Raw genomic sequence first — 15,135 nt, 5'->3', positions numbered from 1 at the left:
CCGCAGGGGAGGCCGCGAAGCCTGGATTGGCGGGAACAACGGGCGGCGGTGTGGCGATTTCAGCAGGGCTAAATCGGAGGCCTTGGAGCGTTTTCACCAGTTCTTCGGTAAGAGAAGTTAAGCGGTTAAGCTGATGTTGATGCACCGCTAGCTGGTTGGCCTGGGCAGTTAGTTCTGACGAAATCTGCATGAGGGCTGCTGGATCGCTGATTGGCGAAGTCTTCTGTAATGATGGGTCGACAGAATGTGGATCCATTTGCAGCTAGTTTATTAAAAGTACTTACAGAGTAGACAGGGCAAAGGCAGAGGCATAAACAGTAACAGGCAATGGTCGGGGCAGGCGGCAGACAAACAGAGTCAGGGTACAGGCAAGGATCAGGGCAGGCAGCAAACAATCACAGTCCAGGAAACAGGCAAAGATCAGGGTAGGCAGCAAAGGGTCGCAGGGAATAAACAGTCCAATCGGTAACAGATAAACAGTCCACAGAAAAACGCTCAGAAATGATCACCTCGGCAAATCAAGACTTCGCGATGTGTGTGTGTGTGAGTGTGTCTTATATAGAGTGAGTGTGATGCGGTGCAGGTGTGTGTGCAATCAGTCCCAGGAGTGAGGGCCCATGGGAAACGTAGTCCGAATGAGAACTGATCAGTATTCCGGTGATGGCTCCCTCCGGTGGTCCGGAGGAAGGGCCGAAGGAGCCATATTCGTGACAAACAGTCACACAATCATCCTGTGATACAGATGCTGTATGTGCTTTACAATCCTGGCAGCAAAACCATTTCTTGAGTCTATTGCAATATAAAATATTACATAAATAGTGACTCATGTTGTTCCCCTGTTTGATCAAGAAATGACACTTTGATTTGAGCAGCATCTGGTTTCCTCCATGCCAAAAGTATTCATATGTTTCTGGTATCCCAGTAATATCTTATTACACAAATCCTGTACATAATTACAGCAGGCATACCACCTGTCCTTTATGTAATGAACACAATAAAAGAAAGCAAGCATTGTTAAAAGTGGTCTATACAGTGCTGGCCAATGCAGTGTACAGTGCGTATGAAATTACAGGCAATTATTACTCTTTAACACAGTATGAAATAAAAGTCCACACCTGCAGTGGTCAGTTTTTCCTGAAATACTGGTTCCATCTGTTTGGTAAGTTTCAATGAATAAATACTTTCTTTTCAGTCAGTAATATGTAGGAGACTAAAAATGTCACCTTTTGCAGAAATACAAGATAAACTAGCAGTGATGGTCATACAGTTAAAAAACCCCTGAAATGACGAATGCTGTAAATAAGGTAAATTTGAGCAGAAATATTTTTCAGATTGGGACTTGGTTACCTGAATAAGACTCTCCATCTATTCACTGTTATTACCCTCATTTCTATCCTGCACAGTCTAAAAGCTCACTCATAGGTGATTTTTTTTTTTTTTTATAAAGAATGTGCCTATGGATATTTTATATGCCTATGGATATGTTTTCATATCCATAGGCATATGAAAACATTTAAGGTAATGCTGTAATGCTGTGAAATGAAATGCATTACACATTTTCACATGCCCTTGAAAATACAATTGTCCTGGAATCTGGACCCTGCTTTTGACACCAGGCACTCCTCTGCCCATTTGGGCCGGTCCTCCTCACACACAGGGAACATTCAACACGCATGTGTCGTATGTGCAGAACAAGTGTGATTGAATAAAACAGCTAGTTGGAGAGAAAGCAAGTGCATCCACTGCTTCTCCCCTCTGGAGTTGATAGGAATGACTCCAGGGTCCACTACCACAACAACTCCTACTATGAGATAATGCTCTTCCAGAACCACATTGCTCTCCAGGGCTTCCTGTTCTGACCCTAAGTTAAGTACCTAAACTACAGAAAACGATTTGCATGAGAACAGTGGTGTCTACAGTTTAAAGGATTTGAAGGATGACATTTTGATTTGAAGGTTATCTAAAGTTAAAAACTAAAAACAGCCCTGACTGACTGCACTGCATAACTTTAAAAGAAGTCCATGAGAAAACACAACTCTCAATACTGCTTGCATTTGTGTAGCACATTTTTACTGCATATCTTTACTGTGGTCTGTATTCTTCACTGTATCTTTACAGCTTACACATGGGCTAGTAAGACTGACATTATTTTTATTTTTAAATAATTATTGTTAGGCCATTATTATCATTAAAATGTACCATGTATTAGATACAGACAGCGATAATAAATAAACAAAAATTAACGCTTGATTTATTTGTAACACATTAACCTCGAATTATGATGGGAACCCCCTCGCTTGATTGTGCACCATTTTGGATAGGCTATTGCTTTGAAATGTCTTGTTGTTATAGGTCTAGCTGTGTGATATATCTGTTAGTTTCCTTTCTGCAAATTGTATAGTTGTATGGTATAGTGATATGATCCAGTACCCAAAGTGCTGTCACAAAAGACATGAGCCCTATTCAGATGGTAATTGTTTCTCGTGTGGACGTCTGTAAAAATAAATTTGCATGGCACCTCAGTGATAAAACTTGTGCATTCGGGTGAAGATAAATTTGCAGTGGATGTGTGAGTTTGTAATCCTACGATCCCGGAATTGCGATTTTCACATGGGCAGTCATGTGATCATTCACTCACATATTAAACATGGTGACAAGGAAGCGACACTGGACGTGCGAAGAAACACTTGCTTTAATATCTTCAATCATGACAGTAGTAAAAATTTGTGCATTTCATACAGAAATAACGGTGCCTTTTGCAGGTTGTCGTCCAATGAACATCTGGATATATCTAGCTCTGATGATGAACAACCCAGTGAGTTTCTCTATTAATCATTACCTGAAAATACATTGCAGTGCAGAAGGAGGACAGCCTGACAGTGATTTCAGAGACTTCAGCAGCTGATGATAGTAGTCTGCAGTCTTCAGAAAACAGCTCCAGTGAGACACCACAACCATGTAAATCTACTCCAGGTATGTTATGTTTATTGTAGTGGAAAATAAATTGCCATTAAAAATAAAATAGTTGCAATGTGTTACAACACAGAAGGGGACAGCGACACAGGAATATAGGTGCAGATGTTTATTGAACAACCAGAATGAAACACAGAGTGCAGGTAAGTGATGGCAGGTAATACGTTGGCAGATATAGTCGAAGAACTGATACTTGTCTTGGTTTTTGCAGGAATGGCAGATGGATGACAGACTTGGAGCTTGGAGCAGACACAGACGAACTCATGGGAGACGAGGAGACAACGAGGAGTCGAGGGAGCACACAGGAGACAGGTAAGTAGCTTCGGTGGAGTCCTTGAGGTAAGCAGATAGGTAAGACCATTTGCAAACGAGACCGGACAGTGACTGAGTGAGAGCGTGAGCAGACACAGACACTGGTGAATGGGCCAATTAATCTGGGACTCAGTTTCCTACAGGGCAGGCGCATCCTGATGTCCCTTGTTGACAACCCAGGAACTGGTTCCAAGAGTCCTGGTGGCCATGGCAGAAGGCACGAAGGAAGCGGCCGATCTCTTGAATCTTCCGCTCCGTCTGCCCGTTCGTTTGGGGGTGGTAGCCAGAGGAGAGACTGACGGTCACACCTAGGAGTGTGAAGAAGGCCTTCCAGACCCTAGAGATAAACTGTGGCCCTCTATCTGATACGATGTCTTCAGGAATTCCATAATATCTGAAGATATGGTTAAACATAAGTTCAGCAGTCTCCATGGCCGTGGGCAGTCCCCTTAAGGGAATCAGACGACATGACTTAGAAAATCTGTCAACAACTACTAGGATGCAGGTACAATTATCTGAGGCAGGGAGGTCAGTGATAAAATCAACTCCTAGGTTGGGAACGGTTGGGAACGGGCAGAGGCTGGAGTTTACCGGAGGGAAGATGCCGTGGACTCTTTGAGATAGCGCATTCCTTACATCCCTGCACGTACCTCCTGACATCCGATGCCATGTTCGGCCACCAGAAGCGCTCTTAAAGCAACGAGAGGGTTTCATTGACCCCCGGGTGGCCAGTGCCCAGTGATGTGTGAGATGCGTGAATGAGGGGAGTGCGCCATGTCCGGGTGATGTAGAGCAAACCTGGGGGGCAACCCGGCAGAGCGTTGGTGGACGCATTGGACTCGGGAAGTGTCTCCTCAGACCAGACGATGGGATTCACAAAGAGTTTTTTCCCGAATAGGTTCGGGAGTGTCTAAGGGCTCGTCGGGACCATGGATACGAGAGAGGGCATCTGCTTTTACATTCTTTGACCCTGGACGATACGAGATGGAGAAATTGAAGCGGGTGAAAAACAGAGCCCACCGTGCTTGGCGGGGGTTAAGTCGTTTTGCATCTCGAAGGTATTCCAGGTTCTTATGGTCAGTTAACACAACGAACGGATGTTTTGCTCCTTCAAGCCAATGCCTCCACTCTTCAAGGGCAAGCTTGATGGCAAGAAGCTCCCCGTTATCAATGTCATAGTTGATCTCCACCGGGTTGAGTTTGCGGGAGAAGAAGGTGCATGGGTGGAGTCTACTTGGATTCCCCTGCTGCTGTGACAATACCGCTCCCACTCTGGTAGTCGAGGCGTCGACCTCCACGATGAAGGGTTTCTCGGGGTCCGGATGCACCAGGAGGGGAGCGGTGGTGAAGGCTTTCTTTAGGGTCTCGAAGACTTGGGTGGCTGCTGGGTTCCAGGACAGAGACTTGGGCTTACTGCGCAGGAGGTTAGTGAGTGGAGCGGAGATGATACTGTAACCTTAAATGAAGCGTCGATAGAAATTGGCGAATCCTAGGAATCTCTGAAGCTCTTTTATGGTGGTGGGAATGGGCCAGTCCTTGATAGCAGATACCTTCCTCTTGTCCATCCGAATGCCACTGCGATCGATGTAGTACCCAAGGAACTGCACTGAGGGCTGGTGGAAGGTACATTTCTCTGCTTTGAGGTACAGGTGGAATTCCCTCAGGCATTGCAGGACCTCCGCAACGTGGTGGCGATGGTCGGCCATGATTCGGGAGTAAATCAGGATATCGTCGATGTAGACCAGGACTGACTTGTGGAGGAACTCCCGGAGCACCTCATGGATGAAGTCCTGGAATACGGAGGGGGCGTTGACCAATCCATACGGCATGACCAAGTACTCGTAGTGGCCAGTAGGGGTCACAAATGCTGTCTTCCACTCGTCCCCCTCACGTATCCGGATGAGGTTGTAGGTCCAGTGGCGAAGCGGATGGAGAGTTGGATAAACCGTTCAAGCCCGATGGAGTCCTCGTATGCAGCGAGATGCAACCACACGCGTGGATCCAGCCCTTGACGATATGTGGTAATGAGGGCCTGCTCGTTCCATCCGCCAGAGGCAGCGAGGGTTCTGAACTGGAGGGCATAGTCATTAAAGGACATTGAACCTTGTTTAAGTTGGTATAATTGCTCACCGATCGATGAGTCCCAGGCCGGCCTTCCAAAAACTTCCTTGAAGTGAGCGATGAAACTGGAGAGAGACTGTGTGATGGGATTCTTCTGTGACCACAGCGGTTCAACCCAGCGAAGTGCCTTGCCATCTAGCTGAGAGATTATAAATGCGATCTTCGCGCGGTCGTTGGGGTACAGGTGCGGTTGCATCTCCAGGACCAGCGAACATTGCAGAAGGAATCCATTGCAATCCTCCGCCGAACCAGAGAAGGGCGCCGGTTTAGCCATGGGACTGGCGACGGCAGGTGGTGAAGGAGAATCGGCGGTGGATGCGGAAGTGCTCGCTGGTGCAGATGCGGGTGGAGTGCCGGTGAGTGCTCGGCGCAATGCGTCCACGAGCTCTTGAAATGGGTCCTGGGTGCTCATACTGGTGTTCAGCAGTGTGGTCCGGTCTTCTGTTACAACACAGAAGGGGACAGCGACACAGGAATATAGGTGCAGATGTTCATTGAACAACCAGAATGAAACACAGAGTGCAGGTAAGTGATGGCAGGTAATACGTTGGCAGATATAGTCGAAGAACTGATACTTGTCTTGGTTTTTGCAGGAATGGCAGATGGATGACAGACTTGGAGCTTGGAGCAGACACAGACGAACTCACGGGAGACGAGGAGACAACGAGGAGTCGAGGGAGCACACAGGAGACAGGTAAGTAGCTTCGGTGGAGTCCTTGAGGTAAGCAGACAGGTAAGACCATGTGCAAACAAGACCGGACAGTGACTGAGTGAGAGCATGAGCCTTTTGTGCTGCAGTTGATGATGGTGCTGATGGGCTGCAGGTGAGGGTGATTAGAACTCTGGTGATGACGTGCGCTGTGTCTGTGAGAGTGTAGAGCCTGGCGTGTCTGTGACACAATGGATGTCAACTTGATTTTTGTGTGTCAAGTGCAGAAACGCAGAGGAAGTTAAACTAAATTGGAGGCAATGTAGAGAGAATTGACCGGCTGATACAACACGACTGGGAAACATCAAGCTTTGAGGCAGAGATGCATCAGAAGGGGGAACGATTCTCATGGGAGAGGCAGCTCCAGCAGGCTCGGTTGGAGCACGTCTAGAGTTTGAGATGAAACGCATGGAAGCAGAAGAGAGACGTGCACAGGAGAGCCAGCAAATAATAATGCCATTTTTGCATATCCTAAAACCTCCTCTTCCATATTATGGCCCAGTACCACCCTATCTTTCATACCAAGATGCAGTTGCCCCAGGTCATCCAGGTGACCTGGCATTTCCACCTGGAGCACCCACGCCCCCTGCTCCATCGGTTGTGCGCTAACTCAGCCAGGCTGACTGGTTTAACCCGCAAAACCTGCAGTAATTACTCCCACTGAAACAATGTTCAGAGTAAAAATTTTTACTTTATATAGTTTTTTATTATTTTGAAATATTTTAGAACTTTTGGCACACTACGTTCTGTACAAGAAGCCTTTGCATTTATGTTAATTATTTCAAAAGAAAATACTATCTGTTAATGATGTTAAGTGTTCAGTTTCCACAACTTTATGCACTTTCATTAAACAAACTGAAATAGTAGACTACCTCTTAAAGAAAAATTCCAGTTCTGTACTTCTACAGTGCATTCATTTCATCCTTATTCAAAGTTAATAACAAAGGAAAATTATACTATTGATACTTGAAATAAAATATTTTGTTGTACTAAACATGGGAGTATATACTGGTTACTTTTACTACACCATTGTACATTTTCAAAAAGGTGTTTACACTCGTGTTGATACATGAAGCATTATTGCCTGTCGAATTTCTTCTGCAGTACAGTTTGACGAGTCAGGCTGTTCAGGGCAGGTTGAACTCAGGCTCACCAGGAAAGGATGGAATGTCCTGTGGTAAATCTGTGTTTTCTGGAGGCTGGTGGGGTGTGTCAACATACTTCAGGTTCCACTCTTCACAGAAGTCATGTAACACAATGCAGGCCACCACGACATAATTGATGTTGTTTGTTGCACTGTCATTTCTCTTCATGATGCAACGCCATCTACCCTTCAGGCAGCCAAAAGCATGCTCAACATGAATGTTAAACTCCTTCTGTGGTCTCCTCAATGTGCCGTCAAGTAAAGGTTTCATCACATGTGGAGATAGGCTGAATGAGAGGCTGGATTTCCACTCCTTTAATGGACCTTGTAAGTAGTAAAAAGAAAGTGTCATTTTCAAACTTGTGACAAAACTTTGGATTTTCAAAGACAAACGAGTCATGACACTTCCCTGGCCACCCAACATCAAAGTCCATGAACCTGTACCTATGGTTTACAAGGCCCTGAAGTTGCACACTGTACCATCCCTTTCTGTTGTAAAAATCAGTGCAGTACCGTGAAGGAGCGATAATGGGGATGTGAGTACCATCCAAGGCCCTAGCACACATAGGAAACCCGGATTTTCTTTCAAACCCATCAATGATGGATTGCAGGTCTTATAAAGATCTTGGTCTTTTAACATTTTCATTTTGAGATGGCACAAAGCCATGTTGTGTGCTGTGCTCATGCCAGTGCCAAAGAGGTTGGCCAAATCATGAAATTCAACACTGCTGGCAAGTCTGTGGAGGGTAAGGGCCACTCTCTTATGTAGAGGCACTGGGGATTTTAGAACTGTATCAGTGGTCAAACGGGTTCACAGAATGACTTTTAGATCAATCACCTTTTATAAACTGTGTGACATGGATTCAGATGGCAATTAAATTACCACATGCTCTTGGTGTTTGTCAAAAAAAGTAGGTAATTTGGCCAGGGACTTTTACGCGGGTGGTGGGAGAAAAACACTGACATTCTGGATTCAGACGGCAATAAAATCACAGACTAACCCCTGTAAATGCTGAAAATACATTACGTGCCCATGAGAAACAATTACCGTCTGAATAGGGCTATGGCCAATTAAGTTCACCCTACAACATCTGCATTATTACAAATCACTAGAGGTCACCAGGTAATACTAATGCCGTGTGAATAGGGCTTTAGGATGCATTTTCTAAAGCACAATCACAATCCTCCTATTTATTCTGATTGGTCTGTCATCAGTTTTGTAACTTAAAGGGGACCTATTATGCCCCTTTTCACAAGATGTAATATAAATCTCAGATGTCCCCAGAATGTGTCTGTGAAGTTTCAGCTCAAAATACCCCACAGATCATTTATTATACCATGTTGTAAATGCCCATTTTTGAATGAAAGGAAAAACATGCTGTTTTCATGCATGTGTCCTTAAATCCAAATGAGCTGCTGCTCCCCGCTCCCTATCCAGAAGAGGGCGGAGCCTACAACTTGTGCCTCCTATAATCTGCCAAAAACTAAAACATCTGTTTGGTTTTTTGATTGTCATATCCATCGCGGTCACTTTCACATTACAGTTCTTCATCATCGTGAAAGTTTATTATCTGCATGCATTTAAAAGCAATATCAGTCTAAACTTCTAAAATACATGGTTCCCTGAGCGCACACATCTGAAGCATGCACACAGTAAGCTGGATGTCAACGCATCCCGTGAGTATTACATTAAGTTCTCTTTCATGTCTTATTGCGCTTAAACTGTCAAATATACACAAGGTTATGTAAAAAACAAAACACAAAGTTCACATGAACACAGTCGGTTACTGTATGTCTGTGAACGTAAACAGCAGGGACAGAAATCATGTTTATAATGGATCTGTGTATTAAAGTGAAAGCAGCGTTTTATACAGTACCTACTGTATATGCTCTTAAAGGGTTAATTCACCCAAAAATAAAAATTCTGTCATTTATTACTCACCCTCATGTCTTTCCAAACCCGTAAGACCTTCGTTAATCTTCGGAACATAAATTAAGATATTTTTGATGAAATCCGAGGTTTTCTGAACCTCACATAGGCAGCAACATTTTTGCACCTTTTAAGGTCCAGAAAGCTATTAAAGACATCGATAAAATAGCACAAAAAGTATTCTCATTGCTTAATAACATTAAGGTTGAACCACTGCAGTCATTCATGCTGACTATTTTATCAATGTCTTTAATACCTTTCTGGACCTCAAAAGGTGCAATGACGTTGCTGCCTATGTGTGGATCAGATACCCTCGGACAAACGAATGTCTTATGGGTTTGGGACGACAACTTAATGACAGAAATTTCATTTTTGGGTGAACTAACCCTTTAATATGAATCAAACAACAAAAGAAAAACAGAAAATTACTCACTGTTCTTGATTGAATTACTTTAGTAGTCTATGCTAATAGGGCCGAGTCCTTCAGCAGTCGTGGGCGGGGCCTAAATATATGTGACATCACGCTGCTACAATCTGCAAATGGCTTGTTCTGAGACACTGCTTATGATTTATGAAAATGAGTGGGTGGATTTTAATCATTATAGGGTGGCTATGTACACACATTCATTTTCAAACACCATGTAAATGTGAATTTTGCATAATAGGTCCCTTTTAATGTTTACTCATGGATAAATGTGTGCTATTTGGGTTGACGTTGTGACACTTGAGTTAAATATATCATGTGTTTATTTTTTTTCTGATTGGATGGAAAATTGTACTAACTGAATCAGTTCTAGTGTGTTAACAATCGTGAAAAACCGTAATGAGAGGGAGAGGAACAGTGGTGATGAGAGATGAGGGGAGAGGAAGAGGAGAAGGAGCAGGAAGAGTTGAGCTCGTTCAGCTGCATTATGTCTTTTTCATCCATATACTGAGTCATCCAGTCCTGCTCCTGGACTTACTCCCAGTATATGCATTTTGACAAAGCTGTCTTTAATCTTCACAATAAAAGGAGAAGAGGGAGAAATGTTATTGGCCATAGTGCCACAGTCAATGTCCCTAAACAATGAAAAGGCAACATCACTATGTGTGCCGCATTTTCACTCCACTGGTGTCGTGGCACACAATACTGTCTTGGGGCAAAATAACATAAAATTCATCCTGTTCAAAAGTTTTCACCCCGACTCTTAATGCATCGTGTTTCCTTCTAGAGCATCAGTGAATGTTTGAACCTTTTTTAATAGTTGTGTTTGAGTCCCTCAGTTGTCCTCAGTGTGAAAAGACGGATCTCAAAATCATTCAGTCACTGCTGTAAAGGGTTCAAATATGCAAAAAATGCTGGAAAACTGAAGAATCTGCAGGACCTGGAGATTTTTTTCTGAAGAACAGAGCTCAGTTTAACTGTTCAGAACAAACAAGAGACTCATGAACAACCATCAGAAAACAATAAAACAGTCGTAGATCATCCAGGTAACCACACACAGTATTAAGAATCAAGGGTTCACAAACTTGTGAATGGGGTTATTTTAATAAATTCAGCTATTTTTTTGTCTTGTGGATTATATGTAAACATCTTTTATGTAAAATATCTTACTCAGGACAGTACAGAAACAGTAAATAGTTAAAGAAACAGTGTTGTAACAAACAATCTTTTATTTAATTTCAAATTAGGAGCAGGAACAACAACAGCACATCTACTCTACTGACTCATAATCTGCACACTCTACAGGTAAGTGTAATGAATGCATTGAATGCATTTCTTCATCCAGTACTGGAAGTGTTTCAGATGTTGCTGGTGATACTGCACAGTCTGTGTCATCTAGAAGTATCTACTAGTACTGTTCCTTTTGTTTTCAACAGAATCCTCTGATTTCTCCTCAGAATTTGACCATCCTCTGTCCGGAGAGTCTAAGATCTTGGGCTCACCTCCTCCAGGACTGTGGCTCTTGTAGTCCAGGTACTGCAATCCTCAAGTCTTACTGTGTCATTATTGGAGAGTGGTTTTAGGCTTTTTGATGCCTTGTCATAATTTGCTGTTTGTCTCTATTTCAGGTGCTTTTGTTTCCTTTCCGCAGGGACAGTGCCTGCAAAATCACTGCCTGATAGGGCAGAGAGGCAACAAGTCAGCTGCCTATGGGTACTTCGCATTTCTTATTTGTGCATCCTCGTTTCCTTCCCTCGCTTCCTTTCCTGGCGTCTCAGCTCCACCCACCTTAGAATGCGAGGGAAGGATACACCTGTGTATCCTCATAACTTCTCAGGAAGCGCCCTCGCTTCTCATTCCTTGCCTCCTTGTGGTACAATTAGAGAATTGAGATGTTCTTAAAGATGGCTGAGTTTGATCAGTTTCCAGGTCACAGGCTGGAGGATGGAGCGAAGAAACGAGGAAGCATCAATTTAAATATTGAGAAGCACCCTAAGGGGCCGTTTACATGACACTGTTTTCAACAAAAACGGCAAACTTTTTTTGCATTTTGGCTGTTCATTTACACAACAGCATTTTGGTGGCCTGAAAATGCAAACTTTTGAAAACAGGTTTCAAAGTGCAAGTTTTTGAAAACGGCCTCCGTGTAAACAACAAAAACGTCAATTTATGAAAACGATGACGTCATGCGTATTACACGTTCAGTCTATGGTGTTTCATCGTCATCTAATGACCTGCCAGCAGAATACAGCATTTTTAGCCATTTTCACAGATTCGTGTGAATGGGGATCGTTTTGACAATGGTGTCGTCTGTACACGTAAAACTCAAAGGAAAAACTTCTCCGTTTTAAGCATATCGGTGTCGTGTAAACATACCCTAAGTTTTGAGATACAGCCCTTATCTACGTACTCTACTGGTAAATGTAATGCTACTGACACCTAGTGGTTAGTTTTAGAACTTGCAGCATATGGCCCTATCCCAAATGCCACTCTAAACACTTGCGGGCTTTGGCAAAGGTGCGCATCGAGGGCCACACTTGCAAGCACCCTTCTGAAACGAACATCGACAAATGGGACACGCTACGATCTTAATGGACTTAATGGACACACGCATGTGGCAGCCATTGTAAGTCCAGAAGACCGAAAGTGCATATGAAGTGTGTCTTTTGGGACAGGGCCTATCACTACACAGCCTGGTCACTGCCATGCTATCAAAATAAACGTAGCCTAATGGCAAGAACACGCTTTATAATATTATGTACTTAAGCAATTATAAATCCCCTAATAAGTAGGGTGTATTGTTTCTCATTGTAATGAAAAAACTGTTTGAAACAGATTTATATTTTTATTACATCTTAGGTCTGCACATGCAACAATTGACAGCAACACTTCTCTCTCGTGTGTTCTACACAGCTTGCGAGTAATTGCGCCACTACTGACACCTAGTGGTTAGTCTAGAAATACACTATCAAATGCTCTTCATCATGACAGGGTAAATACAGATTCCAGCTAAATTTGACATTTATTACAGTTATTTTTGCCACTGTAAAACATAAATTAAAATGGGATCACTTTCAAATGCTTAAAAAAAGCTTTCATAGTCCTTCTCTATTTTTCTTTTTTAAATGACTGTTTTATAATAGTAGACTAAGTGTAACTGTAGCAGCCTTGGTATATTATAGTAGGCCTGTTCTTTATACATTTTTTCCCTGTTTTCTTCAGTGTAGTTCATGTAGGTGTCATCTCCCCTCCTTCGCCATATTAACACTTCGGTGCTGTTCAGGTTGAATATTCAATCAAATATGACATTGATTAAAATACAATGAAAGGACATTTCAGCCTCAGATAGCTTCTCTATAGCTAAGCAAGAATGTTCCTGTGTACTGCAAAAGATCATGCATGGAGTGCAAATGTAATGTCTTAAAACAGTCTACACCCTAATTAAGAATATAAGACTTTAACCTTTTATTTTCCCCTTTAGCGGCAATTCTTAAAAATAGTTAAGGCAAAAATAGTTTGTTTTTCTAAGCACCTGCATATTAAATAAATGTGACGTCCCTGGGAATTTTACTCTGACCACTTTTCTACAATTATTTACAACTTTTCGCTAGTGCATTTTTTGTTTGTTTGTTTGTTTTTTGTTCCTTTAGAGAGGCAAACCAACAGATCAATGAAAATGTTAAAATAGATTCAGTGTATGCCTTATAAAAAACAGTCATCAATGTCCTATTAATATTAAATTTGGCTACTTTCATCAGACAAAAGAATCTTTGCTGACTCATTTTACACAGTCTGTATTCATTTCAAAATGGAACTTATCAATTATAGAACCTTTTAACTTTCAACCAATTCAATAAATGGTTTGTTAATAATAGTATTGAGGTTGCTATTGTCACAAGTGCACCGGTCCTCCTACCCAAACTCACACTCTGTCCAGACTCTATTTCCCAGCATCCCGCCTGGTTCTCACCTGCACCTTTTTTTTTTTTTTTTTTTTAATTGACACCTGCCACAGTGTTTATTTGTTGTCTCTGATTGTAGGTAAAGCATATAGTTTCTGCAACAGTAGTGCCACCTTTCTTTTTTTTTAATGCTTTATTCAGTAACAAAACACACAATAATTAAATAAAAATAACAATAATACAAAATAACAATAATAACAGCAAGAAAATCAGTATAATAAATTACTCATATATAAATTACAAATAATAATAATATAGAATAAATAAATAAAATTAAAGACAAAATAAAACAAGGATGAAAAAAATATATACACAGGGCTATTTAAATCAAGTCCATATCTCTAATTACAAAATAAATAGAAAGATCCTTAAAAAGTCTATAGTCTATAGTCTTTTTTTGTCTTGGTGTTCCTTATACCCTCCAATGATTTAAGATACTGACAAAGCTTAAATTTAAATTGTATAAAACTAGGTGTATTTTTTGCCCATAGACATTTATGAATGTGATATTTCCCTAAAATAATAAATTAAGAAGAAAACAAATTTTCTTTTCTAAAGGATTATCATAAAAAATAAACTATTTTTGTCCTCCAGAGTAATGTCAGTTCCAGAGATCTCCTTAAAAAAGACCTCAAGATCAAGAACAATTTAGTGCAAATATAATCAAAAAAAGATGACAAATAGTCTCATCATTCAAATTACGAAACAGACATTTCAAATCAATCTTTCTTAAAGGGATAATTCACCCAAAAATGAAAATTACCCCAAGCTTTACTCACCCTCAAGCCATCCTAGGTGTATATGACTTTCTTCTTTCAGATGAACACAATCAGAGATATATTTAAAAATATACTTAGTCCTCCAAGGTTTATAATGGTTGTGAATGGGGGGCACGTTTTGAAGCCAAAAATAATGCATCCATCCATAAAAAATCATCGATACCACCCCAGGGGGTTAATAAAGGCCTTCTGAAGCGAAGCGAAGTGATGCGATTTTGTAAGAGAAATATCCATATTTAAAACTTTTTAAATTCAAATAACTAGATTCCGGTGGACGACCGTACGCATACTGCGCAAGTCGACTTGCATGACAAGAGTAATCCTCTGACGCGATGTATGATGCAGGATGTAGGAGTATCATAAGCTTAGACGTCTCTCGCGGTTCAAATAAATTGGGCTGGGCAACAAATTTAAGCTCCTCTTCTTTTATATCGAAATCCTCCGAAATTTCTTTTGATCGTTTTAGACTAATAATCCATGACCAGTGATTTGTTTTGCTCTCTCCTCTGCGCCTCCGTGTTCACAACCATTCACAACCATTATAAACCTTGGAAGAGCCAGGATATTTTTAAATATATCTCTGATTGTGTTTGTTTAAAAAGAAAATAGTCATATACACCTAGGATGGCTTGAGGGTGAGTAAATGGTGAGTTTTCATTTTTGGGTGAATTAACCCTTTAAATCTTTTTATAACATGATTAACTGGGTAAATACAATGAATAATTTTAAATGAAACTTTAAAACAATGAATCTTCTTGATGACACAGTATCTCCTGGAAAC

At 41.6% G+C, this 15,135-nt stretch overlaps 1 long non-coding RNA gene across 1 annotated transcript; it reads left to right on the top strand.

Annotated features, from left to right (window-relative positions):
• Nucleotides 1–10,431: 10,431 nt before the first annotated feature.
• Nucleotides 10,432–11,432, top strand: LOC127518745 (uncharacterized). Its single transcript, XR_007931635.1, has 3 exons — nt 10,432–10,918; nt 11,071–11,146; nt 11,242–11,432. It is a non-coding gene; the product is annotated as an uncharacterized LOC127518745 (long non-coding RNA).
• The last annotated feature ends 3,703 nt before the right edge of the window (nt 11,433–15,135 follow it).

Source organism: Ctenopharyngodon idella, chromosome 9 (assembly GCF_019924925.1).
Source record: "Ctenopharyngodon idella isolate HZGC_01 chromosome 9, HZGC01, whole genome shotgun sequence".
In the NCBI taxonomy this organism is placed as follows: domain Eukaryota; kingdom Metazoa; phylum Chordata; class Actinopteri; order Cypriniformes; family Xenocyprididae; genus Ctenopharyngodon; species Ctenopharyngodon idella.
This window is presented reverse-complemented; position numbering and strand designations above follow the sequence as displayed.